The following is a 13,117-nucleotide window of genomic DNA, read 5'->3' as shown; positions in this document are numbered from 1 at the left end:
AGTTGCCGGAGAGCAGTCCTGACCCTCCTTCCCAAAAAAGGAGCTCTCACGGAGATCAAAAACTGGAGACCTGTTTCACTTCTGTGTAGTGACTATAAACTTCTTTCAAAGATTTTAGCAAACAGATTATCAAAAATTATGAATAAGGTGATCCATCCGGACCAAACCTATTGTGTCCCCAAAATGTCAATTTTTTATAATATTTCCCTCATTAGGGATATTTATGATGTCTCTAAGTTATTAAATAGTGACATTGGATTGATTTCGCTCGACCAAGAAAAAGCTTTTGACAGTGTTGAACACACATACTTATGGGAAACTTTAAAATCTTTTGGTTTTAGTAAAAGTTTTATAGATAAAATGTAAGTTTTGTTCAGTGATGTTGAGAGCATACTCAAAATTAATGGTGGCTTATGCACTCCTTTTAAAGTTTTTAGAGGAGTGAGGCAGGGATGCCCGCTCTCTGGAATGCTACATTCGCTAGCAATAGAACCTCTGTTACAACAAAAAAAAAAAACTGTAAAAGAAAAACTGTACAAGGTTTTAAATTGCCTAATTTTGGAAAACGTATAAGAGTCTCTGCATATGCTGATGATGTGTTGGTGTTTGTTAGTCAACAGAGTGATGTACAGGTTTTTATGAGTGTACTTGATTATTTAAAAAACTGTCCTCTGCTAAAATTAATTTGGAAAAAAGTGAAGCACTCCTAATAGGGGATTGGAATTTTTTTAATTTTTCCCTTCCTCCTGGCTTAGAATGGAAGAAAGGAGGCTTTAAATTGTGGAGCGGAGGGGGGTGGGGCCGGGTCGGAATATCGCGTGCCTGGTCCCCAATCGGCCTGATGAGGCACGCGAGGGATAAAGGTGTCCGGTGATGATGGTTCGAGAGAGATAGAATTACGGGCATGTCCGTCGTGTGTGTGTTTGCTTATGCTTTTGGTTTAAGTTTTCATAAAATTATTATTTATGTTGACAAGCCGGTTCTCGCCTCCTCCTTGCCCATCTTTAACTGTGTTACATTGGTGCCGAAGCCCGGGAAGGAGGAGGGATGCCCGTCGCCGTCCACCCCGGGGAGTGCCGCTGCCATCTGCCAGGTGACGGAGTAGCCCGACCGCCCGGATGCGGTGAACGGCCGCCGTCCGCGAGGCGAGTGGGGACTGGATTCCCCGACCTCCTGGAGCGATGGAGCCACTGCCAGGGGCGGAGGAGTGCCCTGCCGTCCCCCAGAAACGTGGAGGGGTCGAGTGAAGACCGCTGTCTGCGAGGGGAGGAGGGAAGTAACTCCCTGATCGCCTGGAGTGGTAGGGCCGCTGCCAGGGGCGGAGGAATGTCCCCAGGTGCCGCCAGAAAAGCGGAGGGGCGTTCTGTCCGCTGGGAGTCGGAGATTTGACTCAGGTTCGCCCAGAGAGGAGCGGCTGTCATCCGCCAGAAAGTGTGGAGGCATGTTCAAGGACCACGCAACGGTACATCAGAGAACCGGTGAGTGAGCTTTTTCTCTCTCTCCTCTCTCTCTCTCTTTCACACCGTGTTGGCCTTTTCCCTTGCCTATTTTGTTTTTGTTGATGTTGTTTTTTCCCCTCCTGTCTCCTCCCAGGTCGAGGAAGGCGGGGATGACCACACGGGAGATACACCCCGCCCCAGGGATGGGGGGTGTACGTCATGCCGGTGGCACCCCGGCCTGAGATAACGCCGGGAGGAGTGTGGGGAATAAAGTTGCTGAAGTGGCCCGTTAACCAGTCAAGCGGCGATGCGGAGTAAATGTTCGCCGGAACACTGCAGGGGTCTTCTCATTGCCATGAAGATCCCGCCCGCTGACTCGTGTATGTTCACACTGAAGTAGAAGGCTTCTATATGAGACATGAATCACTGTCTTGAAGTAAGAAAATTCTGAGGAACGGTGTTTGCGCTCCAGTTTTTATACCGGACAGCTTCGTCCTAAAGGGTGAGGCTTAAACACCATACCCAATTTTAGAATTGCCATTATTACAGAAAGGATTCAACTAGGTCGTATAGAAGGGCACTCCCCATAGTGTCAAGTTAGTGATGCAATGTCAAGTGTACTAAGGGAACTTTGAATATCTTTAAAGATTTGATGTCACTAACCTGGTAAACTTGGGCAATTTCTGTGATTATTTCATCCTCAAAAGCACCGTGTATCAACTCGGCACCTTGTGAACATGACCCAACTTCCAGACAGACTGATAAAACGCCCTGTATGAGTCTCTTTGAAGAAGTTCAGTCAAACCAGCCAATCAGATTTGCGCTGACTGTTCAAGAAAGCCTTTTCCAGTTTTGTGTGCTATAAGCATAAGACGGTTAGAACACAAACTGTGGGCTTGCCGTCTGAGGCTGAGATGGCATTATCTTGATGCTAATTATCTTGATGATAATTTTTTTTATTGTTTTTCTATTAAAATATCTAAAAATCCTTAAAACAAGATCTATTTGCTTGGTCTTGTATTAGAAGCAACACTGCATAAAATATTTTGGCTTTTTTCAGAGAATGTATTTTTAAAGTGTATTTTGTCATACTGTACTGGCAGATTTTTATAGTAAAAACAAATGAAAAAAATCTACCAGTGCTGAAGAAGTAATCCAAAGTATTTAGATTACGTTACTGAGTAATCAGAATATGTTACACATTTCATTTTAGAGCATGTAATCTGCAATCTGTAGTGGAATACATTTTAAAAGCAACCCTCCCGACCCTGGTGTTTTGTGATAAAATCGTTTACTAACATTTTCTGTGTGAAGTTATCCAATTTTACTACTTTGTTGCCATTACAATGTAACATTATAAACCCTAAAACTCTAAAATGACCTACACATTACAATTTAAACAACTTTACAGCTCAAATAATACACAAGTTTTAACAGAATTCACGTTAGTTCCTTTTATACAATTATAAGCTTCATATTTCTGCCTTTAAATCCTCCAAAAAAAATATTTTTAATAATTTTATTGTACGTGCCACACTGTAACCCAGATATTTGCTTTTTTAAAAGAAAAGGAGGGACGAACAAATACATTTTTGTGATAATCAACATTTTGCCATAAATGCTGTCAATTGAGTATTTCTTTAAGCAGAATGTTAGCTTGAGTCCCCATTCCCTTTTATTGTAGAGAAAGATGCAATGAAAGTAAAGGGTGACTGAGGCTATATTCTGACTAACATCTTTAAATATAGCCCATGGGTTGTTTACTAGCAGTTACGGTCAAAAGGATGAGAAGGAATTAAAAGGCGCATACTGTATGGTGTGTGTTATTGTGAGATACAGTGCCAGATTAAATAAATAAATAAAATGATTTTAACAAACACACATAGCACACATGCCTTATAAGAGCATTTTTACCCTAAGGCCTTTAAAAAGGACATTTCATTTCTAAGGATGAATTTGCATTTGCTCCTTTGTACCTCAGCACCCACAATGCAAGGCCTTAATTCTCTGTTGACATGTGTATTCAAAGCGTTTTACATTATGTTATGTAATTCCCACAACAGGCCTTCCTGATAGCTTCTAATTCTGACCATTGGCCAATAAAGCTCATATTTGCACACTTGTGGTTTCGGCTACATGTATCTATGTTGCATTAGGTGCAATCAGCCATCTTAATTTTACAAACACATTATGTAAACCTTCTGTCCTTGGATAGTTTACAGTAAGACAGTTGGGCTAGATCTTTCCTGTGGGACCTCTGAGGCATTAGAGGAAGCTTTGAACCTGAGAGATGTTCTCTTTCACAGCAGAACTGTGATGTAACAGGAGGAGTTGAGTGATGCTCACCAATGCTGATTTCACCCACTGAAAGCTTATGGGGACATTCATGTTTGAAAGGGAAATCACACCTGCATAGACATGAGTGGTCAGATAAGACAGGAGAGGATGACAATGATGAAGGTAATGGGAGACAGAAACTTTCTCCCCTCTTTTTCCTCTCTTTGTCACTTTCACAAAAAAGCTCTGTGTAGTGAACTCAATACACCACTAGAGTGCTAAGTTTCTCACTTTGCTGTTTTTGTTTTGTGCTTAAAATCACTGAGGTGGTGAGTATGTCCATATGATGGGCTTTTCTTTTGTCCTCTCTGTCACCATAACCATGCAGTCCAGCATTATGTGAAATGTATTGCAGAGCTAAAGCCACACTTTAACATTAAACAATTAGCATTAAAGCTGCTGCAAACTCTTACTACTCACTGAATACTGTGCAGTATACTACCTATTATGCAAAAAAGGACAGAACATTGTACAATTATATATTTTAAACAGTATGCTATATTGTTATCACATGACCTCATTGTGTTTAATTAATTGAGTGGCATCCAGTTATCATCATAATCCTATTTTATGTAAAAATGTCCTTGGCAATCAAATAATTATTTATGTCAAAAATATTACTTCTGGATCATTTGTCACGCTGGGAATTGTGGGATACAGTATCTGTAGGTGTATTCAGTGAATACAGACAATTTGCATACTGTCTGGCAGTGGTGTAGCTAAGGGTGGGCCAGGGTGGGCCTGGGCCCATCCAAATTAGGACCTAGGACCACCCAGCATATTAGAGATTATTCTTTGATTTCAAATCTATATTTATAAAATTGTTTAAAAAATGCATGAATTCTGATTTCTCAAAGTGTGAAAGAACCGTTTGAATGCGCCGCTTCTCTGTTGTTAAGGAAAATTTGATAAATAAAAATGTGGGCAAAAACTTTGCCCATCGATTTTTATTGAAGCTCACACAAAAGCTCACACCCTTATAGCCTTCTGGAAGCAAACCCACATGCTCAGAATGACTGACAGAGAGGCGTCTCAAAGATTTCCGTGGGCCACTGTCAGATTCTGACTAAAGTCGATGGTTGTCACAAAGTAAGGTTGGATTTCTCAGGATATCTGGAAGGTACAGTAATAGGGGGAGGTGTTTAGAAAATTGCGTGCAGCAGTTTTAACTTTTAAATTATGACTAAAAAAATCTATGCAAATGTTTATAAATATTCCTCTTTGTTGATATCTTAAATTTTTTTCTTGTGCTTTCCTCTTTCATAACTTCATGCAATAATTTAATAACAGTGCACACAACGATATTAATTGATTCATTCTTGCACAGAAGCTGCAGTACACATTGTAGATACACAAACATTCAATTCAATTCAAAAACTTTATTGTGCATCCCCATGGAGGGGTAGAAAATTGTCTTTAGACAGAGGCTCAAACAAACAACAAACAAGACAGACATAATTTATAATAATAAAACATGACTGTTGTAGTAGATCTGTTACAATTATCTTAAGATCCTATTTAAAATTTCAGTTGCAGTAGGGATAAAAGTCTTCTTATATTTAGCCTTTTTCACTAGAGGTACCTTATATCGTCTGCCTGATGGAAGTACCTGAAATGAATCATGAAGGGGTGGAAAATGTGGGGTGGAAAACGAAATAGCAGAAGCTTTCCTTTTGACTGCCACAATGTAAAGATCAGAGAGTGGTATTTGTTACTTTCCAATAATTTTACCTGCTAGCTTTATAATTCTTAACAGTTTGTGCTTGTTTCTAACATTTAAAGAGTTAAACCAAGATACTGTCCTTTTCCACATTAAAGCATCTCAATTTTCTCAATAAACTTAAGTGTTGGTAAGCCTTTTTAAAAATAATGTCTGAATGTTTATCAAAGGTAAAATTAGAGTCAATCTCTGTTCAAAGGTATTTAAAGGATCCCACCTGCTCTACTTCATCTCCATTAAGTAACATAGGCTTAAAAGTGTGTGTGTGCTTTGTCAGCACCACAGCACATTTCCTTGGTTTTGCTAATATTGAGGTCCAAGGAGCTATCCTCTGACCAGGCTGTGAGAAGTTTAACAAAAGTAAAATAATTGTCCAATGTTTGAGTGTCCGTCACACATCCCACTAGTGCCATGTCGTCTGCATATTTTACGAGTGTCAGATTGTCGTAATTACAGGTCATTTCATTTGTATAAATCGAGAAAAGAATGGGAGATAAGACACATCCTTGTAGAAAATTTGTATCCACAAAATCAGGGTTTGGTGCACTTGAAGCCCCTTCAGATGTTTCAAAAGTGTATTTATACATACTGTGTTAAAAGCAGAGGAGATGTCAATAAATAAAATCCTAACATTGGAATTCACTAAATCCAAACCACTCTCTCCATGCACTTGCAAAGCACAGATGTTAGAGCCTGTAGTCCTCAAGCTCCTTAGCATGTGCCTTTTTTGGTAGGGGAATAATGGTACTTTTCTTTCCAGGCCTGGGGTACAACATTACAATCTAGAGACAGCTGAAAAAGAGTTGTGTCAGCACCCCCCTCAGCTGAGTTGCACATTCCCTCAGTACTTTGTCCTTTATTCCATCAGTCCCGGTGTCTTTAGAGGTTCCACAATTTGTTCCTTGATAATTACAGAAGAAAAGTCAGGATGCTCTATAGTAGTCCAGTGCTTATCTAAATGTCTGTTATTAAAGCAAGCATAAAATGTGTTCAATTCAGAAGCAAAATCAGCAGAATCAGAGCAACGGATATTGTGTTGCTTCTGATTTCTTCCCATCATGGTCTTCCACCCATGTTTAGGCCTTGCCAGGCCATCCGTGCATTGCCTGCTGTTAAATCTTTTTACATACACGCAGTTCATAAAACAAGCAACAGAGGGCGCAACAGCACTGCTGAAATGTAATGACATTTTTTCCCACATGCAAGAAAAAAAAACACCTCTATGATTATGAGTAATATTTTTATTCAGTTCAGTTTTTGCCCATAAAAGCTGAGGGTATTTATAAAGGACAACTTCACTGCTGTTCTTTATTTTTATTATTTTATTATTATTATTTTTTAAACAAATGAAGGGTTGTAACTCAAGTGACTATAACACCAGTGACAAATTATACACCACTGATTGTGCTATAATCAGCCAATCGTCGAGGTAATTAAGTATACGAATGCCCATACACCACTGCTAAGACTAAAATCAATAAATCATACCAATAAATATATATTTTTTTCTTCAATAAAATTATTTCACGTGAACATTAAACAACACAACATCAATTACATATTTAAAATATTGCAGTGGGTGTTTCTCAATTCTAAGAATGCAGAAAACTGATTATGTTCTTATAAAGACAAGTCTTGCCAAGCTACATAGGAAGAATTAACTCGGAATGACAGGAGGACGTAGAACACATCTATTGTAAGCTTTGACGCCAGGTTCATACATAAGTTTAGATAGTTCAGCACCGACTGTGCGTGCTCGCTTGTGAGGCGTGCTAACATTGAGACTGTGTCTAACTTCATACCGAGAAAAGAGATGCTCTGAAATGGGGAAAGTTTGCTCTTTTCCAGTTGACTCGAAACCCTAAACGGCTGAGGTGCGTGAGCACCAGGTCCGTGTGCACACAGTAACTCTCGAGATTGTGCTATAATCAGCCAATCGTCGAGGTAATTGAGTATACGAATGCCCACTTCCCTTCATGGGGCAAGGGCTACCTCTGCGACCTTCGTGAAGACACGAGGGGACAGGGACCTCCGGAAGGGGAGGACCTTGTACCGAAACTTCTGACTGTCAAATGCGAACCGTAGGAAGGGATGTTTCGAGGTAAAATCAAGACGTGAATGTGCATGTCCTTCAAGACTGGTTCACCTCCGCGAACCAATCTTGATGCCGGATGCACGTCAAAATGTGCTTCTGCGTCAGCATCTTAAATGGGAGTCTGTGCGAGGCCCGGTTCAGAACTTGCAGGTTCAGGATTGGCCGGAACCCACCACCCTTCTTCAGAACGATGAAATAAGGGCTATAAAACCCTTGCCTCACCTCAGCTGGAGGGACAGGCTCTATCGCACCCTACTGCAGAAGGGCCGTGATCTCCACACATAGAATGGCGGCGTTCTTGCCATTGTGAAGTGAATGCCACAGTACCGGGGCGGTCACCTGGCGAATTTAATTGAATTGGCCAAGGACGGAAGGAACATATCCGCCATACCTGGTGTTGGGGCTTTGGGGGGGGGGATGCCGCATTGGTGAACGATGCTTCCTCTTGGGCCGTCCTTGAGACTCGTCACCATCACCTGGCCGGGTGTGTGGTTTATGTGGTGCAGTGGGGCACATGAAGGTGGAGAGCCATGTTCGTGAGGCCCTAGCTGCGCACGCTCGGTGTCAGGTCGCCAAGGTGAAGTGACTGTATGCACCAGCGGTGTGACCCAAGCTGATACTGCTCTTTTTTTGACAATGTGTGTACCACAGCTCATGTGGGGTGTGGCTAACACAAAAGAAAAGGGGAGCAAAAGCTTCTCCTCCCAGCCCTTCACCAGTGGATGGAGTGGTCTGCTTACCAGCTCCAGAGTTCCGGCAGTCATCTCCTTCCTTGGGTCTCCCATCTCTAGGGCGCCTTGAAACTCTCTTGGGGGTCTTAGCAGCGGGTCGAGAGGCAGAGTGCGTCACTCTCATGCAGGGGACTCTACGCCGGGGCCGAGAGCTTGGTACAGGCTGGGGCGGTGCCGCTTGGACTTGTGTCGCCGCAGGGGGACACCCTCTGCGAACAGACGGGGTGCACACTCTTGAACCACGCTGGGGCAAGATGTGCTGAATGGCCTCAGTCTGTTGCTTCCCCGCCAAGAACTGCTGGGCGAAGTCCTCGACGGTGTCGCCGTAAAGGCCAACCTGGGAGATGGGCGCGTTCAGGATACGTGCCTTGTCCGCATCCCTCAGTGAGTTTGCGTGCCATGACCTTTGTCACACGGAGGGCGAGATCCGTTGCCGACCACAACAAGGCACTCTCCGATATAGCGATCGGCATCTCATCCAACCCGTGAGCTCCGAAAGAGACATTACGCAGTGAGAACTTGAACCATCCATGAACACTTCCTCAATGTGATGTCTGTATAGACACGTAGCCTAAGGCAGCGATCGTGGCCGTCAGAGGCGGAGAGGTAATGACCGCACCCAGGAACTACATCAACATGATTGGCTAGGAAGAGTCTTGTGACTCCCGTCAAATCATCATTTCAATAATATAAAAATATTTGTATGACTTATTATCCAAGAGCCACAAGGATAAAGAAACATTTTAAATAAACATTTACAAAATTACAAAGAATTTATGAATCTGTGCAGCCAATATTTCAAATGGTAAACCTTATGAATGAAAATGTGCACGTTGTGATTTCAGATTGGACGGGCACGGTCTCGACTCTGTTAATTGTGATCATCTGAAGTTCATCAAGTGTAACATTAAGATATGACGTCATCAACACTTTTCACTTCTTGAAATGTTAATGTTTCACACATTTCACACGTTATTTCCATGTATTTATTTATGGCCTAAACATGAGCGTGATGTTAATTTCCTGACCTGAAGTGATGATTTCACGTCGTAGCTCACCTATCCGTCTTTTAAAGATGACCACATTTATATTCACATCAGCAGTTAAGAAAATGATCTGGTTAAGACTTTATTCCAAAAAAGAAAGTTACAGTAAAATGCTCCATAAAGGTTTAAATGCTCCATAGATTATTCATCTATTAGGATTATTCCTCCTTATGTAAATGAAGAAACATTCTCCATCTTTTTTTGTCTTCTTTAAACTGTGCTACATCTGGTAAAGTACTATCTTAATTTGACATTATTATTATTAATAATAATAATAATAATAATAATAGTAATTAACTATTGAATGTTGTCTTAATATAAAAATTTAAAAAAGGACTTTCACATATTTGGCTACAGTATATTGATTTTATTTTCATTTATTTTAATGTTTGAATTTGTATTTATTATTCACTGCAAAATGTGACATTTCACATTTTGCTTGACACCTCCTGCCTTCAGAATAATGTTGTTATACATGCACAGACAAATGAAAATTCTGTTTCATGCAGATATTAATATCAGAAATACCAGGAGAATCCAGTTAACAACATATTCCTCAGTTAATGTAGCCGACAAATTCAGCTTCAACTGGTAAGAATTTTTTTTATTTTGTATAATAATAATATGTATTACTATTATTATTAGGCTCTTATTATTAAAATACATATTTTATTAATATAAACTATAAATGTAAGAGGTAACATTTAAAAATTGGCATTTCATTTAGTTTTGATGCACTTCCGGTTTAAGCCCTGCCCACACTCGGTTCTATCCGAATACAGAGACAGATAAAGATAATTTTGTCAAATGAACAGATAAAGATACAAATACAGACAATTGCTTCACTGCACACCCCTAGTAAATGCACAAAAGAATGCACATTGAGAAACAACCAATGTAAATTAATAACTTTTTCAACGTAGTGGGGAAATCACTCTATGCACCTCTGCAGCCTCTTCTTCCTCTGGACTTTGACCCTAGAAGTTCTTTTCCAAAACCTTAAAATTTTTATTTAAAAAAAATCTAAAGTTTTAACATTGATAACACCAATGCCATGAAATCAAGAGACAAACATTTTTTTATTATTATTAAAATTATTAATTACTTATTTTGTTTTCTGTTTTGTGCAAACTTGTTAGACCTTGATTTAATGCTTGACCTGGAAAATAAAAAACAAGATAAGATAACAGTAAATGCCATAGAAGGGGTGTTTCAGGCAATTGACAAATTAAAATATATATATTAAAAAAAACAATAATATTAATTCAAACAATATCTCAACAATATAGATTTATATATAAAATAATTAAATAATATGTAATAAAAGGCTAAGTTATACAATTATGCCTTTTAAATTGGGTTCTTGACTATTTGAAATATTTTTTTTTTTTTTGACTGAAAAGTCAAGGGACATGTTTGTCACCATATTTCTGATAATGACCCAGTTTCTTAAATTCAAAGAATGATTATATATGTCCATTCTATTGTATATCCAGTTTAATATCTTGACATGTTATTTTCAGTAAATAAAGATGAGATTTTAAAATGCCAGGGTAAGTCTTCAGTGTATATGCAGTATGTCTATGTTGATGTTCACAGTCAATTGAACAAACCAATATAGTCCATGAGATGCAGATTTAATTGTGTATAAGGATTATGAGTTTTTCGCTCTTGTGTGGATTGATATGGTCTGTGGATAGTTGGATGAGATGGTAAAGCTTCCATTAATTGTCACAAATTATTCCTAAATCAATTAATCAATGAATATTGATTGTCTGTCAGGATGTACCAGTCATTATAGTTGTCCTCAAGCCACATGCACAGTTTTGTGTTTAAGTCCCAAGGACTATGCTACTTTTAAAGTAATATCCCAACCATTTTCTGTCAAAATGTACTGAATAATCCACTTGACATTCTCTGTAGCAGGACTATTTAAGTTCATGAATAACTGGTTTGTACAGCAGGAAAATCCACAGAAGAACTCTTCACTACACGTGTATATCTTGCAAATCTCAAGTAGGTATTAGATTACATTTCTACAGCTTGATGAAACAACTAAGGCACCATACTGATCTTAAAACTGAATGATTAACAATTGAGACATTCAGCAGACATTCGGTATGAAGTCGAGTTCATTCCATGTGGGTGTTGGTCTCCGCCAAGGCTGCGCTTTGTCACCAATCCTGTTTGTGATATTCATGGACAGGATATCGAGGTGTAGTCGGGGTGGGGAAGGTGTGTGGTTCGGTGGGCTGGGGATCTCATCTCTGCTTTTTGCAGATGATGTTGTCTTCATGTCATCATCGGTCCGTGACCTTCAGCTCTCACTGGATCACTTGGCAGTCGAGTGTGAAGCAACTGAGATGAGGATTAGCACCTCTAAATCTGAGGCCATGGTTCTCAGCAGGAAACCGATGGAGTGCTTACTCCAGGTAGGGAATGAGGTTTTGCCCCAAGTGAAGGAGTTCAAGTACCTCGGGTCTTGTTCACGAGTGAGGGACAATGGAGCGAGGTTGGCCAGAGAATCGGGCAGCGGGGCGTATTGCATCGCTATCACGCGTTACAAAAGAGAGCTGAGCCGAAAGGCAAAGCTCTCGATCTACCGGTCAATTTTTGTTCCTACCCTCACCTATGGTCATGAAGGTTGGGTCATGACCGAAAGAACTAGGTCAGCGAGTACAAGCGGCCAAAATGGGCTTCCTCAGAAGGGTGGCGGGCTTCTCCCTAAGAGATAGGGTGAGGAGCTCAGTCATCCGTGAGGAGCTCGAGTAGAGCCGCTGCTCCTTTAAGCGCCGAAAGGAGTCAGTTGAGGTGGTTTGGGCATCTGGTAAGGATGCCCCCTGGCCGCCTCCCTAGGGAGGTGTTTCAGGCACGTCCAGCTGGGAGAAGGCCTCGGGGATGACCCAGGACTAGGTGGAGAGATTACATCTCCACACTGGCCTGGGAATGCCTCGGGGTCCCCCAGTCAGAGCTGGTTAATGTGGCTCGGGATAGGGAAGTTTGGGGCCCCCTGCTGGGGCAGCTGACCCCGTGACCCGACTTCGGATAAGCGGTTGAAGATGGATGGATGGATGGATGGACATTCAGCAGTGCAGGATGAGCATTATTGTCTTATAGCAAAAAGTAGTGCAGATATAAAAATCAAAATTTTCAAACCTCACAGACATCAGTTGGAGAGAAATAGGCTATATTTGGCAATCCACACATTTGAGCCACAATTTGCTATTGCCTGTTATCATATATACATATTTTTAGGCTGTGATGATTACTAGGCACCCACAAGCTGAGGTTGATGTCAAAGGCCACTGAAAATCTCAAACGGGCAAGATCTGTAGTGTCATCTATTCAGATATGTGAGCCAAAATTACATTCTACCAACTTTCAATGCTGACTTTTGAATTTACTGTCACCGAACAGTAGCAGTGCAAGGAGTGATAGCTGTTAGCTCCGTTTCAGGATGTTTTTAGCACATTTGGAAAGCCTGGGTTAGAGCAATAGGCTTCAAGGCTAGAATGAAATGACAGCCATTTTCAATGGTTTACATGGTTTGTGAATCTTTCCGATAAAGACACACATTCACACAAGCAGCCATTCATTAAGAGGAGAATCTCAGTCCTCAGGGTCAATACAGTCTGACATGTTTCCTCACTTTGTGTCACTTGCTCTCCATTCACAGTGTCATCAATGAGCTCATTCATTACAGACAGTATGAGGTCACATACAATCAGCTTAAGCATTTGAAGATCGTC

The sequence above is a fragment of the Xyrauchen texanus genome, chromosome 21 (genome assembly GCF_025860055.1).
Source record: "Xyrauchen texanus isolate HMW12.3.18 chromosome 21, RBS_HiC_50CHRs, whole genome shotgun sequence".
NCBI classification, from domain to species: domain Eukaryota; kingdom Metazoa; phylum Chordata; class Actinopteri; order Cypriniformes; family Catostomidae; genus Xyrauchen; species Xyrauchen texanus.
Note: the sequence above shows the minus strand (reverse complement) of the source record.